Source organism: Ursus americanus, chromosome 18 (assembly GCF_024610735.1).
Source record: "Ursus americanus isolate L20-20 chromosome 18, mUrsAme1.1.p, whole genome shotgun sequence".
NCBI classification, from domain to species: domain Eukaryota; kingdom Metazoa; phylum Chordata; class Mammalia; order Carnivora; family Ursidae; genus Ursus; species Ursus americanus.
Window position 1 is genome coordinate 31,997,636 of NC_142144.1, and position 16,104 is coordinate 32,013,739.

The window sequence follows — 16,104 nt, forward strand, 5'->3', positions numbered from 1 at the left end:
GCTTCCGGATTGGTCTGTCTGGTTCTTTACTGCTGAGTTTGGAGAGCTGTCTGTACATGCTAGATAGGACTCCTTTGTCAGGTACGTGGCTTACGAATATTTTCTGCCAGTCTGGGGCTTGACATTTCACTGTCTTCACAGGGGCTTTTGCAGAGTGAAAGTTTTTAATTCCGAAGAAGTCCAGTTTACCCATTTTTTTCATTTATGGATTGTGCCCGCGGCGTCATGACCGGGAGGTGCTTGCCTAGCCCTAGATCCTGAAGATCTCCTCCTTTGTTTTTTTTTTTCCTAAAAGTTTCATAATTTCACATTTTACATTGAAGTCCATGATTCTTTCGAGTTACTTTTTTGTAGAAGGTGTGATATTTGGCTCAAGTTCTTTTTTTTTTTTTCTTATGGATATCCAGCTGCTCCAACACCATTTGTGAAAAACTGTTTTCTCCATTGAATTGCTTTTGTTGAAAATCAGTTGGCCGTACGTGGGTGGGGCTGTTTCTGGGTTCCGTATTCTGTTTCATTGATCTGTGAGTCTGTCCCTCTACCATTATCACATGGTCTTGTTACAGGCGAGAATAAGTCCTGAAATAACTGATATCTCCCGCTGTATTCTTTCTCAAAACCCTTTTAGCTGTTCTAGTTCCTTTGCCTTTCCATTTAAATTTTAGAAGGATCTTGTCTATACTGTACTATTGTGGGATTTGGGTAGGATTGTATCCAGCACGTATATCAAATTGGAGAGAACTGACATCTTTACCATGTTATCTTCCCATCCACGAACGCATATCTCTTCATTTATTTAGATTTTTGTTTTCTTCCATCAGCATTTTGAAGTTTTCAGCATGCAAATCCCGCATACGATTTATTAGACTTACAGCTCCGTGACTCTCAGAAGGTACTAAGAAGAACGAGATTAGTGGTCAGCATTTTAAAGCTGGGACCGACTGGTTGGTTGTTTGATCTGTATAAAAATTCAGATAGAGGCAATTAGGAAGATGTGACCGTGCCAGGCGTCCACTCCCACGTGGGAGCCATTGGAGCTGAGCAGCAGACACCCCCACGAGAGGGGTACCTGTCTCCAGGTCTCCCAGCCCCCACCTGATTACCTCCTTCACTGTGTTACCTGTCTGGCTCCTGGGGGCATTTATGTTTCCATTCCTGGTCAAGAAACAGAGATTTAAAAATTCAGCCATACTGAGCCCCTTACCGGTTATAGCATTTGCAAATATCTCCTCCCATTCAGGAAGTTGCCTTTTGCTTTTGTTGATGGTTTCCTTTGCTGTGCAAAAGCTTTTTATTTTGATGTAGTCCCAACAGATTATTTTTGCTTTTGTTTCCCTCACCTTACGAGGCATATCTAGAAAGATGTTGCTACAGCCGATGTCAGAGAAATTACTGCTTGTGCTCTCGTCTAGGATTTTTATGGTTTCAGGTCTTTAACATTTAGGTCTTTAACCCATTTTGAATTTATTTTTGCATATGATGTAACAAAGTGGTCCAGTTTCCTTCTTTGTCACACAGCTGTCCTACACCATTTATCGAAGAGACTGTTCTCCCCCCATTGTATATTCTTGCCCCCTTTGTTCTAGATTAATTAACCATATAGTTGTGGCTTTATTTCTGGGGTCTCTATTCCTTTCCACCGATCTCTGTGTCTGTCTCTGTGTCAGTACCGTGCTGTTTTCGTCGCTGCAGGTTCATAGTTTATCTGGAAATCCGGGACTGTGATGCCTTCAGTTCTGTTCCTTTCCCAAAATTACTTTGGCTCTTTGTGGTCTTCTGTGGTTCCTTACAAATGCATAAAGAACTCACACAACTCAACCCCCCCAAAAAACAAAAAATCCAATTAAAAGTAGGCAGAAGACAGGGGCGCCTGGGTAGCACAGTTGGTTACGCGTCCGACTCTTGGTTTCCACCCAGGTCATGATCTCAAGGTCATGAGATCAAGCCCTGCGTCAGGCTCTGCACTCAGCAGGGAGTCTGCTTGAAGATCTTCTCGCCCATCCCTCTCCACAGTCGTGTATGCATGCGTGCTCTCTCTCTCCCAAATAAATAAATAAGTCTTAAAAAAAAAAAAAAGTGGGCAGAAGACAGAAACAGGCATTTCTCCAAAGAAGACATCCACATGGCCAACAGACGCATGAAAAGATGCTCAACATCGCTACTCGTCAGGAAAATGCAAATCAAAACCACAATGGGGGGCGCCTGGCTGGCTCAGTCAGTAGAGCATCCGACTCTTGATCTCAGGGTCGTGAGTTCGAGCCCCACGCTGACTGTGGAGCCTGCTTTAAAAAAAAAAAAAGAAAACCCACAATGAGATACCATCTCACACCTGTCAGAATGGCTAAAATAAAAAAATACAAGAAACAGTAAGTGTTGGAGAGGATCTGGAGGAAAAGGAGCCCTGTGCACTGTTGGTGGGAATGCAGACTGGTGCAGCCAGTGTGGGAGACAGTATGGAGGTTCCTCAAAAAATTAGAAATAGAACTACCATATGATCCAGTAATTCCACTATGGGTGTTTACCCAAAGAAAATGAAAACACTAATTCAAAAAGATATGTGCACCTCTGTGTTTATTACTTTTTTTTTTTTAAGATTTTATTTATTTATTTGACAGAGAGAGACAGCCAGCGAAAGAGGGAACACAAGCAGTGGGAGTGGGAGAGGAAGAAGCAGGCTCCCAGCGGAGGAGCCTGATGTGGGGCTCGATCCCAGAACGCCAGGATCACGCCCTGAGCCGAAGGCAGACGCTTAACTACTGAACCACCCAGGCGCCCCCTCTGTTTATTATAGCATTATTTACAATAATAAGATATGGAAGCAATCCAAGCATCCATCAGCTGATGAATAGATAAAGAAGATGTAGTGTGTGTGTATATATATATATATAGAGAGAGAGAGAGGGAGAGAGAGAGAGAAGGAATATTTTTCAGTCATAAAAAAACAATGAAATCTTGGGGCGCCTGGGTGGCACAGCGGTTAGGCGTCTGCCTTTGGCTCAGGGCGTGATCCCAGCGATCTGGGATCGAGCCCCACATCGGGCTCTTCCGCTGGGAGCCTGCTTCTTCTTCTCCCACTCCCCCTGCTTGTGTTCCCTCTCTCGCTGGCTGTCTCTCTCTCTGTCAAATAAATAAATAAAATCTTTAAAAAAAAAAAGCAAAACAATGAAATCTTGCCATTTGCAATGACATGGATGGATCTAGAGGGTATAATGCTAACCAAAAATGTCAATCTAAGAAAAACAAATACTATATGATTTCACTCATATATGGAATTTAAGAAACAAAACAAAAAAGAGACAAACCAAAAAACAGACTCCTAGCTATAGGCCACAGACTGGTGGCTGCCAGAGGGGAGGTGGTGGGGGGATGGGTGCGATAGGTGGTGGGGATTCAGAGCACGCTTACTGTGATGAGCCCTGAGTGATGTATGGGATCGTGGAAGCACGGCATCGTACACCTGGGACTATATAACGCTGTACATTAATTTTGCTGGAATTTAAAAAAAATTCATCCATACTTCAAGCAAACCACTATTCACATTTTGAGGGTTTTTTTTCTGTACATTATATGCTTTTATATAGTTTGAGACATATTCTCTGTACAATTCGACACAACTCTGATATAGAGACCTTTCTCTGTACCATGCTAATAGCATCTCTCTACAGTTGTAATGTACAAACGTCCCCACTGTGGAGTGAGGCGTGGTGGTTCGCTTCCTCGTGCGCTCTGTCGTTCGTGTCATCCTCCTGCCTTCAGCAGGTGTTTTCCTGGCATCCTGTACGCCCTGGGTTGTGCGAGCACAGCTTCAGAGGCCTGTGGCTGGAGCTCCTGCAGGGTGCTCTGTCCATTTCAGTAGTTCCAGACCTGTTTTTATGTGAATTTTTCAGTTTTTGTTTTTTTAAGATTTTATTTATTTGAGAGAGAGCGAGCATGCCCCTGAATTTTTCAGTTTTGAGGGTCCGTGAACTCGGACTTGAATTCTTCTCAATACAGTCCTGTTTTGGGGCTTATTTGTTTTGCTGGTGACTCTCTTTTTGCCCATGACCCTTGATGGATGACAAGATTCCTTGCCTCTGGGGCGCCTGGGTGGCTCAGTCAGTTAAGTGTCTGCCTTTGGCTCAGGTCAGGATCCCAGGGTCCTGGGATCGAGCCCCGTGTAGGGAGTTTGCTTCTCCCTCTCCCTCTGCCACTCCCCCTGCTTGTGCTCTCCCTCACCCCTCTCTCAAATGAATAAATAAAATCTTTAAAAAAGTAAAATACAAAGATCCCTTGCCCCTTTCCCAGGCCAGTGGGTGGAGTTTTTCCCGTGCGCAGTTCATGGGTGAAGCGGCGCTCGGAGCTCCTGGTTTGGTGCAGGGGGCAGGTGCCCAGAGCACCCTGCGAGACATCTGGGCCCCCAGTGTGCGGTGGCTGTCGTAGCCTCCATCCCTCCCAGGGTCACTCAGCTCAGCTTCTGCACGGCTCTGCCAGCAAGTTCCCTCTTTGTTTTGGGCAGCTAAGGATTCCTGCTTTTTGTCGTCTGTTTGTGGGTTTGCTTTTTGTTTTTGAGCTTAGTCATGTAATTTAAAGATTTGCTCATTGCGTGTCAGCATTTTTGTGTTTGAATGAGGAAGGGGGAGTTCCACGGCAGCTCCTTCTCCCTTATCGACCAAAACTGTATGTCGCTGTATATGTGGGGGTTTTGTTGTGGCTTGTTCAAGGTCAACACTTCCCTGTGTCGTTACAGGGTCTTTATCACCGTCAGTGTTAGAGGCTGCACACCCGTTGGGCGGATCCTCCACGATTAAGCCGTTTTCCTCATGTTGCACATTTAGATCGTTTTGCAGTTTTTCACTAACATAAAACAACACTGCGGTGAACGTTTTTAATTTATTCCCTCGGGACGCATTCCTAGAAGTGACTCATCCCGCTCCGTGGGCACACATGTCTAGGACTCTTGTGCATTCTGCTGCACTGTGACCTGTGTGCTTTGTGGCACAGAGGTCGGGGACAGCCGTGCTGCTCCGTGCTTCTCCTGCAGAGGCATTGCTGGGGAAAAGGCCATTCGCCTGGAAATTAATCCATAAAACACCTTTGTAAGCAAACGAGAACCAATCAAGTTCACACGTGGTCCAAAGTCCAGTGTTCAGAAACCAGTAAACAAGGCCTCACCAACCACTTCTTTCCAGAGAACAATCAAGAAGGCCTTGGTCATTAATCCTCAACCAACACCCATGAAATGATTTTTCTCTGGCGTCCTTGTTGATAGGCTGTTTCCTTCTCCATCATGCCCGTTCAGGGGGCCGGAGCGCACAGGTGGATGGAAAACTCACCCCTTGCCTGCTGCCCTAACTCAAACAAGGATCAGGTGTCAGGGTAGCAGAGCGGTTATGTTCTTCTTTCGGAATCTTCCCACTTTTCCCCAGGGAGCTTTTAGATACTTTTATAAAAGGAGGAAATTTATGTAAATATATATACTATAAAAATAAACATATAAATAAGTTTGGCTACTGTCTGTCGAATCCAGACATAGGCAGGGAGTTACGATGTACAGAGGCTGGCAGAGCCGAAGTGGTCCTCGGAGATGGGGGCACCCAGGAAGAGAAGTGAGACATTGCCAGTCCCACAGGAAGGCAGAGGAGGACCTGGGGCTGCAGCCGTATCCATCAGGGCCCACCCAGGAAGACAGAAGCCACTTTGAGGGTTTGGGACAGAGGGGGCGAATGCAGGGAATGGGGACACAGCGTGGGAGAGGCGGAGAAGCCAGCCAGGGGTGGCGAGGCAGTAGCCCAGGCAGGAGGCACCTTCACCCCCGGCTTGCGCAGACAAGGGGGGATGCAGAGCAGGGGGCCGGGGCCACCTTGGCCAGAACTGGAACCAGAGCAGGCCTGTCCTGTGGGAGCTGGAAGGTAGAGGGGACACAGGGATGCAGCCTCTTATGGAGACACTGCCTGGCGGGACGGACACCCTGGCTGCTCCTCCCCCCTCACTTCTCTCTAGTTCCTCCTCCCGTTGACCAGACCCAGCCTGGAAATTCCCACACAGGAGTCAGCCCTTCTCCCTACCAAGCAGGGCGGGGGAAGGACAGGAAATGGACCCGAGGCACAGAGGCCTAGCCTGGCACCCTGGGGAGGGAAATAAACACCTCCTGGGCTCTGTGCCTTTCCCTGTGACCCACCAGAGCTGTAGGGACTGAACCACCGCGTAGGGTCCGGGGACCAGTGGTGGGACAGAAAGCAGCCTTTGCGAGGGTGAGAATGGCAAGATGAGGACTCAGTCAGGCCATGCTGCTGTTGACTGTGACGATGCCACCAGTCTCTGCCACCCCCGCTGGGCAAGGCCATGGCCACCTGTCCGAGTCGCCAGGACATCCTAGCTAGCAGGAATAGGGCAGGGCTGGGGAGCAGCGGGATGCCGCTGAGAGGCGCCCATAGAAGCATTATCCAAAGTCATACTGAGATATCAGCAAAACAGCTCTTTCCATCTCCTCGCAGGCTCCTCGCCCTCCACGGGACCCAGACAGGCCTCCAGGGCCCTGGGCCGAAATGGAGTCACATAGCAGCCGGCACTCCCAGTGCAAAATCCCCCACTCTCCACGAGTGGACTTTGTCGCTGCCCAAGTTCCTTCTGTCCCCAGTCCCTAACCTTTCAACTAGACTATTCAGGCCCTCACCCGCCCCAGCCCACTCCAGTGTGGGATCCAGTTTCACTTTGAATCAATGTGGCCCAAACCACCAGACTGCGTACTTCCTTGTTTCATTGCCAGAGTTCCCTCCCTCCCATTCCCTCTCTCTCTCTCTCTCTCTCTCTCTCTCTCTCATTCTTTTTAACTATTTGCATGATCAGCCTCATCTGCTTCCACGTTAAGTTTTCTTGTGGAAGTTTCCAAACAGTTATTCCTGGACTGAGGTTACAACAATGTGTTGTGTCATTACGCTTGTTTTATACATTCTTCTTTACTAAGTGGAGCTGTGGAAACTGCTCGGTCAAGAGATTTTTTGCTCTCTTGGTTTCTAATGAAAGGTGTTCCATTTACATACGTTGCCTCCAAAATGTGTCTATAAATCAAGAGTTTGGCACACATTTCCTTTCCTTCATTGGGTCGTTCAGTAGAGAGAGATCGGTGTCCATGTTCCCTGAGCCATAGAAACCATGTTGTCAAGCAGACTACTTCCCGGGCTAGCCCAAGGCCAGCGTACCCTGTACTGCATGTGGTTGGTACCAGCTCGCCTCAGGACCTAGCACCGCCTAGAGCACCGTACAGCAAACAGACTTGGGGCCCTCACTCCGCAGATCACGCCAAACCACGTGCTCCTGCCCCGCTCGGAACAGAACGTGACACCATGGGGAGCCGGCCCACCAAGTACCAGGGGGCCGTTCTGCTGTGTGGGCTGATGCTGGGGCTGAGGAAAGAGGCTGACCTATGTTTTGCTTTGATTCTTTTAAAATGATTTTCTGTTTTTTTAATCATACTAATAGTACGTGAACACATGTTCCTTTTTTAAAATGTTCACGGTACTATATTAGAATACAGTATAGAACTATAGAAACTGCCAGATGGGGTATCTCTTCACCATCCCCCAATCCCGTACCTTTTCCCAAACATGACTAGAACTAACAGACATTTAAATGCACTTGCAAGGGCGCCTGGGTGGCTCAGTCGGTTAAGCGTCTGCCTTCAGCTCAGGTCATGATCTTGGGGTCCTGGGATCGAGCCCCACATCGGGCTCCTGGCTCGGCGGGGAGTCTGCTTCTCCCTCTGCCCCTCGCACCTGCTTGTGTGCGTGCCTCTGTCTCTCCAATAAATAAATAAATAAAATCTTTTTAAAAACAAAATAAACGCACTTGCAAACACACAGATGCATAGACAGGTCCCCTCACCCCGCTACCAAAGTAGCACTCTGTGAAACCGTTCGTGGGTAGAAAGGGCATAGAGGAAATAGCATCCCCACTTTTTGAAACTTTGAGTTAAGCCACTTCAGTTTTAGGAAAGACTTACATTAATACCCGTTTTCTAACTGAAGGAAACCTTAAGAGGATTTTCGCTTTTAGGACAAAAACCATTACCATAATGACATAGGTCTTTCGGAAAAGCAAAGTGGACTCACGCGAACTTTCAGGAGGCGGGCATACCTGTGTCTGTACATAATTTTTGTTTAGTTATCTTTTACAGAAATAGGATCATCCTATATGTATTATTCTGTAACTTGCTCTTTTTCACGTGGTGTCTTGGAGTTTTCCAAGCCAGGGCATATGCGTCCTTTGTGCGCGCGTGTGTGGGGTAAAATATACGTAACATGAAAGTTACCATTTTAACCATTTTTAAGTGTACGATTCAGTGGGACTAATGACATTTACAGTGTTGTACACTTACAACCACTCTGTGTTTCCAAAAATTTTCCACTAGCTCAAATATAAACTGTACTAAGCAATTCCTTCCCTTCCCGCCAGCCCCTGGCAACCTCTCATCTACTTCCTGTCTCTGCGAACGGGCCTATTGTTTCATAAAAGGAACTCGTACAATATTTGTCCTCTTACGTCTGGCTTATTTCACTTAGCATGACTTACTGGCCCACCCATATTGTAGCGTGTATCAGAGCCTGCCTTCTTTTTACTCACTCCCTGTTACGACATCGTACGAATGCCACATAGTGCATATAATAAACAGAGATACTTCCCATACAGAAGATTTTGCCCAACTCTATCACCAGCCGTGCTGTAGTGAGCATTTGGCACACAGATGTCCATGCATGCGTGGAAACGTTTTCTGAGATCAATTCCTGCAAGAGGACTGCTGCATGAAAGAATGGACGCATTTACAATCTTGGCATCATCACATGGTCCCCTAAAAACGCAGAGCCAGTAGACGCCGTGACGCACGGTGTAGGTAAGTGCCTACTCCACACACCATTCCAGGCTCTGCTATTATTGGTCACTTAGAATTCCTCCAGGCCGATGGCCAGAAAGTATTTTCTGGTACATTGCTCACTTCCTCGACTATTTGAGAGGCCGGGTACCCCTTCATCCGGCTATTGGCACTTACATGCATTTGGTCCATTTTAAATCGAATGATTTCTTTTTTAACTGTATGTGATGGGTGACTGTATGTCATGGAGCCGCTGTCCCCAGAACCTTCCCTCTTAGGAAGACTTTCATTTTTTTATGTGATCAAACCCACTGTGGCTACCTTTTAGCTATCTGAGTTTTAGGCTCCTCTTACAGAGGTCTCAAATTTTTAGAAATAAAATTGTTTTGTATTTCATTCTGATAGATTTTTTAAATCTATAACAGTGCTTTAATCTATGTGGGATTTCTATTTTGTTGGTTTACCTTTTATTGTAGAAAACCTCAAACATACCCATATATTTAGAAGTAAATATCAGACATATCATTGTATCTGTAAAAGTTTAGCATGTTATTTCCACAAGATGATGCTTTTTTTCTTGACATGCACAGCCGTGTTATCATCATCACACCTGTGAAAATTCACGGCCGTTCCCTTATATCCTCCAGGATCCAACCAGGGGTCACATTCCCAACTGCGTTATAAATGCCATGTTTTGTTTGAATGAGAAGTGAAATAAAGTTTTCAAAATGCATTCGGTTGGCATATTTCGTAAGTTGAGGGCTACTATGTTCCTCCATCCCCTGTGCGTCCTCTAAACGGGATCTATAAGTTAACTTTAGGGTGATCAGACGTCGAGTCTCATTTTCTGGCAAGGCTACTTCCTAGGTGGGGTTCCATTTGCATTTATTTTTATATATGGTGTAAGATGACGATCTACGAAAACTTTTTTTTCAAATCCCTGGTTAATTGCATGTTGTACCAATACCATTTATGTAATAGTTCACTCTTGCCTCCCAGTAATTTGAAATGCCACCATTATCTCTCTCTGTCACACACACACACGCACACACACATGCACACATACACACATGTGCACGCAGAGTTCATTTATTTTTTTATGTTTGTTTTTTTTATTATGTTATGTTAGTCACCATACAGTACATCCTTAGTTTTTGATGTAGTTCCATGATTCATTGTTTGCGTGTAACACCCAGTGATCCATGCAATATGTGCCCTCCTTACTACCCATCACCGGCCTAGCCCAATCCCCCACTCCCTCCCCTCTGAGGCCCTCAGTTTGTTTCCCAGAGTCCACAGTCTCTCATGGTTCGTGTCCCCCTCTGTTTTCCCCCCCTTCATTTTTCCCTTCCTTCTCCTAATGATCTCCCTGCTATTCCTTATGTTCCACAAATAAGTGAAACCATATGATAATTGTCTTTCTCTGCTTGACTTATTTCACTTAGCATAATCTCCTCCAGTGCCATCCATGTTGCTGCAAATGTTGTGTAATCGTTCTTTCTGATGGCTGAGTAATATTCCATTGTATATATGGACCATATCTTCTTTATCCATTTTCTGTTGAAGGGCATCTCGGCTCCTTCCACAGTTTGGCTATTGTGGACAATGCTGCTATGATCATTGGGGTGCATATGGCCCTTCTTTTCACTACATCTATATCTTTGGGGCAAATACCCAGTAGCACAACTGCTGGGTCATAGGGTAGCTCTATTTTTAACTTTTTGAGGAACCTCCATACTGTTTTCCAGAGTGGCTGTACCAACTTGCATTCCCACCAACAGTGCAAGAGGGATCCCCTTTCTCCACATCCTCTCCAACATTTGTTGTTTCCTGCCTTGTCAATTTTTGCCATTCTAACTGGCGTAAGGTGGCACCTCAATGTGGTTTTGATTTGAATTTCCCTGATGGCTAATGATGTTGAACATTTTTTCATGTGTCTGTTAGCCATTCGTATGTCTTCGTTGGAAAAGTGTCTGTTCATATCTTCTGCCCATTTTTTGATTTATTTGTTTCTTGGGTGTTGAGTTTGAGAAGTTCTTTATAGATCTTGGATACCAGTTTTTTATCTATAGTGTCATTTGCAAATATCTTCTCCCATTCCGTGGGCTGCCTCTTTGTTTTGCTGTTTCCTTTGCTGTGCAGAAGCTTTTTATCTTGACAAAGTCCCAAAAATTCATTTTTGCTTTTGTTTCCCTTACCTTTGGAGACGTGTCATGAGAGAAGTTGCTGTGGCCGATGTCGAAGAGGTTACTGTCTATGTTCTTCTCTATGATTTTATTGGATTCTTGTCTCACATCGAGGTCTTTCATCCATTTAGAGTTTATCTTTGTGTATGGTGTGAGAGAATGGTTGAGTTTCATTCTTTTGCATATAACTGTCCAATTTTCCCAGCACCATTTATTGAAGAGACTGTCTTTTTTCCACTGGATATTTTTTCCTGCTTTGTCAAAGATTACTTGACCATAGAGTTGAGGGTCCATTCCTGGAGTCTGTATGCTGTTCCATTGGTCTATGTGTCTGTTTTTGTGCCAGTACCATGCTGTCTTGGTGAGAACAGATTTGTATTATAGCTTGAAATCAGGCAATGTGATGTCCCACCTTTGTTTTTCTTTTTCAACATTTCCTTGGCAATTCGGGGTCTTTTCTTGTTCCACACAAATTTTAGGATTGTTTGTTCCAGCACTTTGAAAAATGACATTGGTATTTTGAGCAGGATGGCGTTGAAAGTATAGATTGCTCTGGGTAGCATGGACATTTTAACTATGTTTATTCTTCTGATCCATGAGCATGGAATGTTCTTCCATCTTTTTGTGTCTTCTTCAATGTCTTTCATCAGTGTTCTGTAGTTTGTAGAGTATAGATCCTTTACCTCTTTGGTTAGGTTTATTCCAAGATACCTTATGGTTTTTGGTGCTATTGTAAATGGAATGGATTCCCTAATTGCTCTTTCTTCAGTCTCATTATTCGTGTATAGAAATGCAACTGATTTCTGAGCATTGATTTTGTATCCCGCCACATTACTGAATTGCTGTATGAGTTCTAGTAATTTGGGGGTGGAGTCTTTTGGGTTTTCCAGATAAAGTGCCATGTCATCTGCGAAGAGAGAGGGTGTGACTTCTTCTTTACCAATTTGAATACCTTTTATTTCTTTTTGTTGTCTGATTGCTGTTGCAAGGACTTCTAGTACTATGTTGAATAATAATGGCGAGAGCGGGCATCCTTGTTGTGTCCCTGATCTTAAGGGAAAGGCTCTCAGCTTTTCCCCACTGAGAATGATATTCACTGTGGGCTTTCCATAGATGGTTTTTATGAAATTGAGGAATGTACCCTCCATCCCTATACTCTAAGGGTTTTAACCAGGAAAAGATACTGTATTTTGTAAAACGCTTTTTCTGCATCAATTGAGGAGCATGTGATTCTTGTCTCTTCTCTTATTAATGTGTTCTATCACACTGATCGATTTGTGAATCGATCCTTGATTCACCACCCTTTTGAACCACCCTTTTATCCCAGGGATGAATCCCACTTGGTCATGATGGATAATCCTTTTAATGTACTGTTGGATCCTATTAGCTAGGATCCTGTTGAGAATTTTGGCGTCCATATTCATCAGGGAAATCGGTCTGTAATTCTCCTTTTTGATGGGGTCTTTGCCTGGTTTGGGGACTCATAGAATGAGTTTGGTAGTTTTCCTTCTGTTTCTATTTTTTGGAACAGCTTCAGGAGAATAGGTATTATTTCTTCTTCAAATGTTTGGTAGAATTCCCCGGGGACTCCGTCGGGCCCTGGACTCTTGTGTTTTGGGAGAGTTTTGATCACTGCTTCAATCTCGTTACTGGATATTGGCCCATGTAGGTTGTCACTCTCTTCCTGTTTCAGTCTTGGTAGTTTATAGGTTTCCAGGAAGACATCCATTTCTTCCAGGTTGCTTAATTTATTGGCATATACTTGTTGATAATAGTTTCTAATGATAGTTTCTACTTCCTTGGTGTTAGTCGTGATCTCTCCCCTTTCATTCATAATTTTATTACTTTGGGTCCTTTCTCTTTTCTTTTGGATACATCTGGCCAGTGGTTTATTGATCTTATTAAATCTTTCAAAGAACCAGCTTCTAGTTTTGTTGATCTGCTCTACTGTATTCCTGGTTTCTAATTCATTGATATCTGCTCTAATCTTAATTAATTCGCTTTTCGTGTGTGGGTTAGGCCTGTTCTTTTGTTCCATCTCCAGCTGATTAAGGTGTAAGTATAGGGTCTGTATTTTAGATTTTTCTATTCTTTTGAGTGAGGCTTGAATGGCTATATTTTCCCCCCTCAGGACTGCCTTTGCGGTATCCTATAGGTTTTGGACCAATGTGTTTTCGTTCTCATTTGTTTCCATAAATTGCTTAAGTTCTTCTTTAATTTCCTGGTTTACCCAAACATTCTTAAGCAGGATGGTCCTCAGTTTCCACGTGTTTGAGTTTCTTCCAAATTTTTTTCTTGTGATTGAGTTCCAGTTTCAAAGCATTGTGGTCTGAGAATATGCAGGGAATTAGCTCAGTCTTTTGCTATTAGTTGAGACCTGTTTTGTGACCCAGTATATGGTCTCTTCTGGAGAAAGTTCCATGTGCATTTGAAAAGAATGAGTATTCTGTTGTTTTAGGGTGGAATGTTCTGTATATATCTATGAGGTCCATCTGGTCCAGTGTGTCATTCAAAGCTCTTGTTTCTTTGTTGATTTTCTGCTTAGGTGATCTGTCTATTGATGAGAGTGGGGTGTTGAGGTCCCCTACTATTAACATATTATTATCTATATGTCTGTTTATTTTGGTTAGCAGTTGGCTGCTCCCCTGTTGGGGGATAGATATTTATAATTGTTAGATCCTCTTGTTGGATATACCCTTTAAGAATAATATAGTGTCCTTCTGTATCTCTAACTACAGTCTTTAGCTTAAAATGTAATTTGTCTGATATGAGAATTGCTACCCCAGCTTTCTTTTGAGGTCTGTTGGCATGAAAAATGGTTCTCCATCCCTTCACTTTCAGTCTGGATGTATCTTTAGGTTCAAAGTGAGTCCCTTGTAGACAGCATATCATTGGGTCATGTCTTTTTATCCAATCTGCAACCCTGTGGCGTTTTATGGGATCATTTAGGCCATTCACATTGAGAGTGATTATTGAGAGATATGATTTTAATGTCATGTTATCTTTGAAGTCCTTGTTTCTAAAGATTGTCTCTGTACATTTCTCTTCTGTATCACTCTTGGGGTCTTTCTTCTTTTATAGAACCCCCCTTAATATTTCTTGCAGGGCTGGCTTGGTGGTCACATATTCTTTCAGTATCTGCCGGTCCTGGAAGCTCCTTGTCTCTCCAGCCATCTGAATGACAGCCTTGCTGGATAAAGGATCCTTGGCTGCATGTTCCTCTCACTTAGTGCTCTGAATATGCCTTGTCAGCCCTTTCTGGCCTGCCAGGTCTCTGTGGACAGGTCCGACGTTATTCTGATATTCCTCCCTCTGTCTGTAAGAAATCTCTTCCCCTCGCTACTTTCAAGATTGTTTCTTTGGATCTAAGATTTGCAAATTGTATTATTATATGTTGTGGTGTTGGTCTGTTCTCATTGAGCTTGGGAGGGGTCCTCCCTGCCTCTTGGACACGAACGCTTGTTTCCTTCCCTGGATTAGGTCAAGTTCTCAGCTACGATTTGCTCAAATATCTCTTCTAGACCTCTCTCTTTCTCCACCCCCTCGGGGTTGCTGATGATTCTGACATTGGAACTTTTCATTGAGTCAGTAATCTCCCTCAGCTTAGTTTCTTGAAATTGGATTCTTTTTTCCCATGCCACCTCTTTTTCTTTCTTTTCTATCATCTCATCCTCTAACTCACTAATTCGTTCTTCTACCTCCTTCACCCTGGCAGTCAAAGCATCCAGTTTAGACTGCATTTCATTCATAGCATTTTTAAGTTCTGCCAGATTCACTCTCATTTCTGCCCTTAGAGATTCTATATTCTCATTAACATTTTCATTAATACTTTTTTCAAGCCGACACATCATCTTGACCATTGTTACTCTGAATTCCATTTCTGATAATTTGGTTACATCCATATCCATTAGTTCTGTGGCAGAGGCCACAGACTCATTATCTCTTCTTTGCTGGGAGGTGGATTTCTCCTTCTCGTCATTCTGATGAGGAGAGGTTGCGGGGTTGTCCAGAGCTCAAATTATTGACCGGGACCCAGGCCGTGCGCCCTTGTTTTATAGGGATCTTAGGGATGTGGGCTTCTTGATTTTTCAGACTGCCTTCTGGGGGAGGGGCCTGCCGCGCCAATACTCAGGCAACCCTGTTTGGGTAGAGTCTCCGTGTCCCCTGCGAGGGGGGATGGGGATGGGCACTCTCTGAGCCGGTATTTCCAGGCTTTTGTTCTCTGGCGGCTTTCCCTGGCGGTTTGCTGTGCCTCCTCTGAGAGTCAGAGCAGCAGCGGCCGAATCTCAGCCTCTGTCACAGAACAGAGAGATCTCAGTCTGCTCTCCACTGATGTTCTGGCCACTTTAACTCTGTTTCTGTTGGTGCTGCTCAACCCTGCAGCGTCCCGGGATGTGCGCCCCACACCCGGCATCCCAGCCCTCACTTCCAGGGCCGGCGCGTCTCTGTCTTTTGTGTTTCTAACGCCGCCGGCCACCGGCCGCCCCGCGCGCTCCCGAGCTCTCTTGTTTCAGTGTGGTGCACGCGCACTCCGGAGCACCGGTTTTCAGTCAAGTCGCGCGCGCTCCCGAGCTCCCGGTTTCAGTCTAGTTCGAGTGAGCGCTCCGGACTCGGGTTTTCAGACTGGTGGCGCGCGTTCCCGATCACGGTCTCTGTCTGTTCTCTCGCGGGTGCCGGTCCCCGCGAGTCCGCCCTCCCCCGTGCAGGTGGCTACCGCTTCCCGGCGCCCGAACGCGGCGGCTCCCTCCCCCTTCCGTTTATCCTCCGATATCTGTGCGCGGTTTCACGGCTCCCCGCTTCGTACCTCAATACTCAGCGCTGGAGATGTTCGTTTGTAGAGATCCAGATGTATCGTCCTACCTCTCGGGCTGATATCGTGGGTGTTCAGGATGGTCTGGTACATATCCAGCTCAATTCAGGGGACCGGCTGAAATAGGGTCCCCTCCTCTGCCATCTTTCCCCCAGCCTCACCTCCAGAGAGTTCATTTCTGAACTCTTGTGCTCTTGATCATTGTCTATGCCTAAGCCACATGGTTTTAAATCCTGTAGCTTTACAGTTTGTTTTCATATTTA

At 45.1% G+C, this 16,104-nt stretch overlaps 1 protein-coding gene across 1 annotated transcript in view; it reads left to right on the forward strand.

Moving 5' to 3' along the window:
• TRIM14 (tripartite motif containing 14) overlaps positions 1–16,104 on the forward strand; it is a 32,446-nt gene that overhangs the window by 5,859 nt on the left and 10,483 nt on the right. The window lies entirely within an intron of this gene.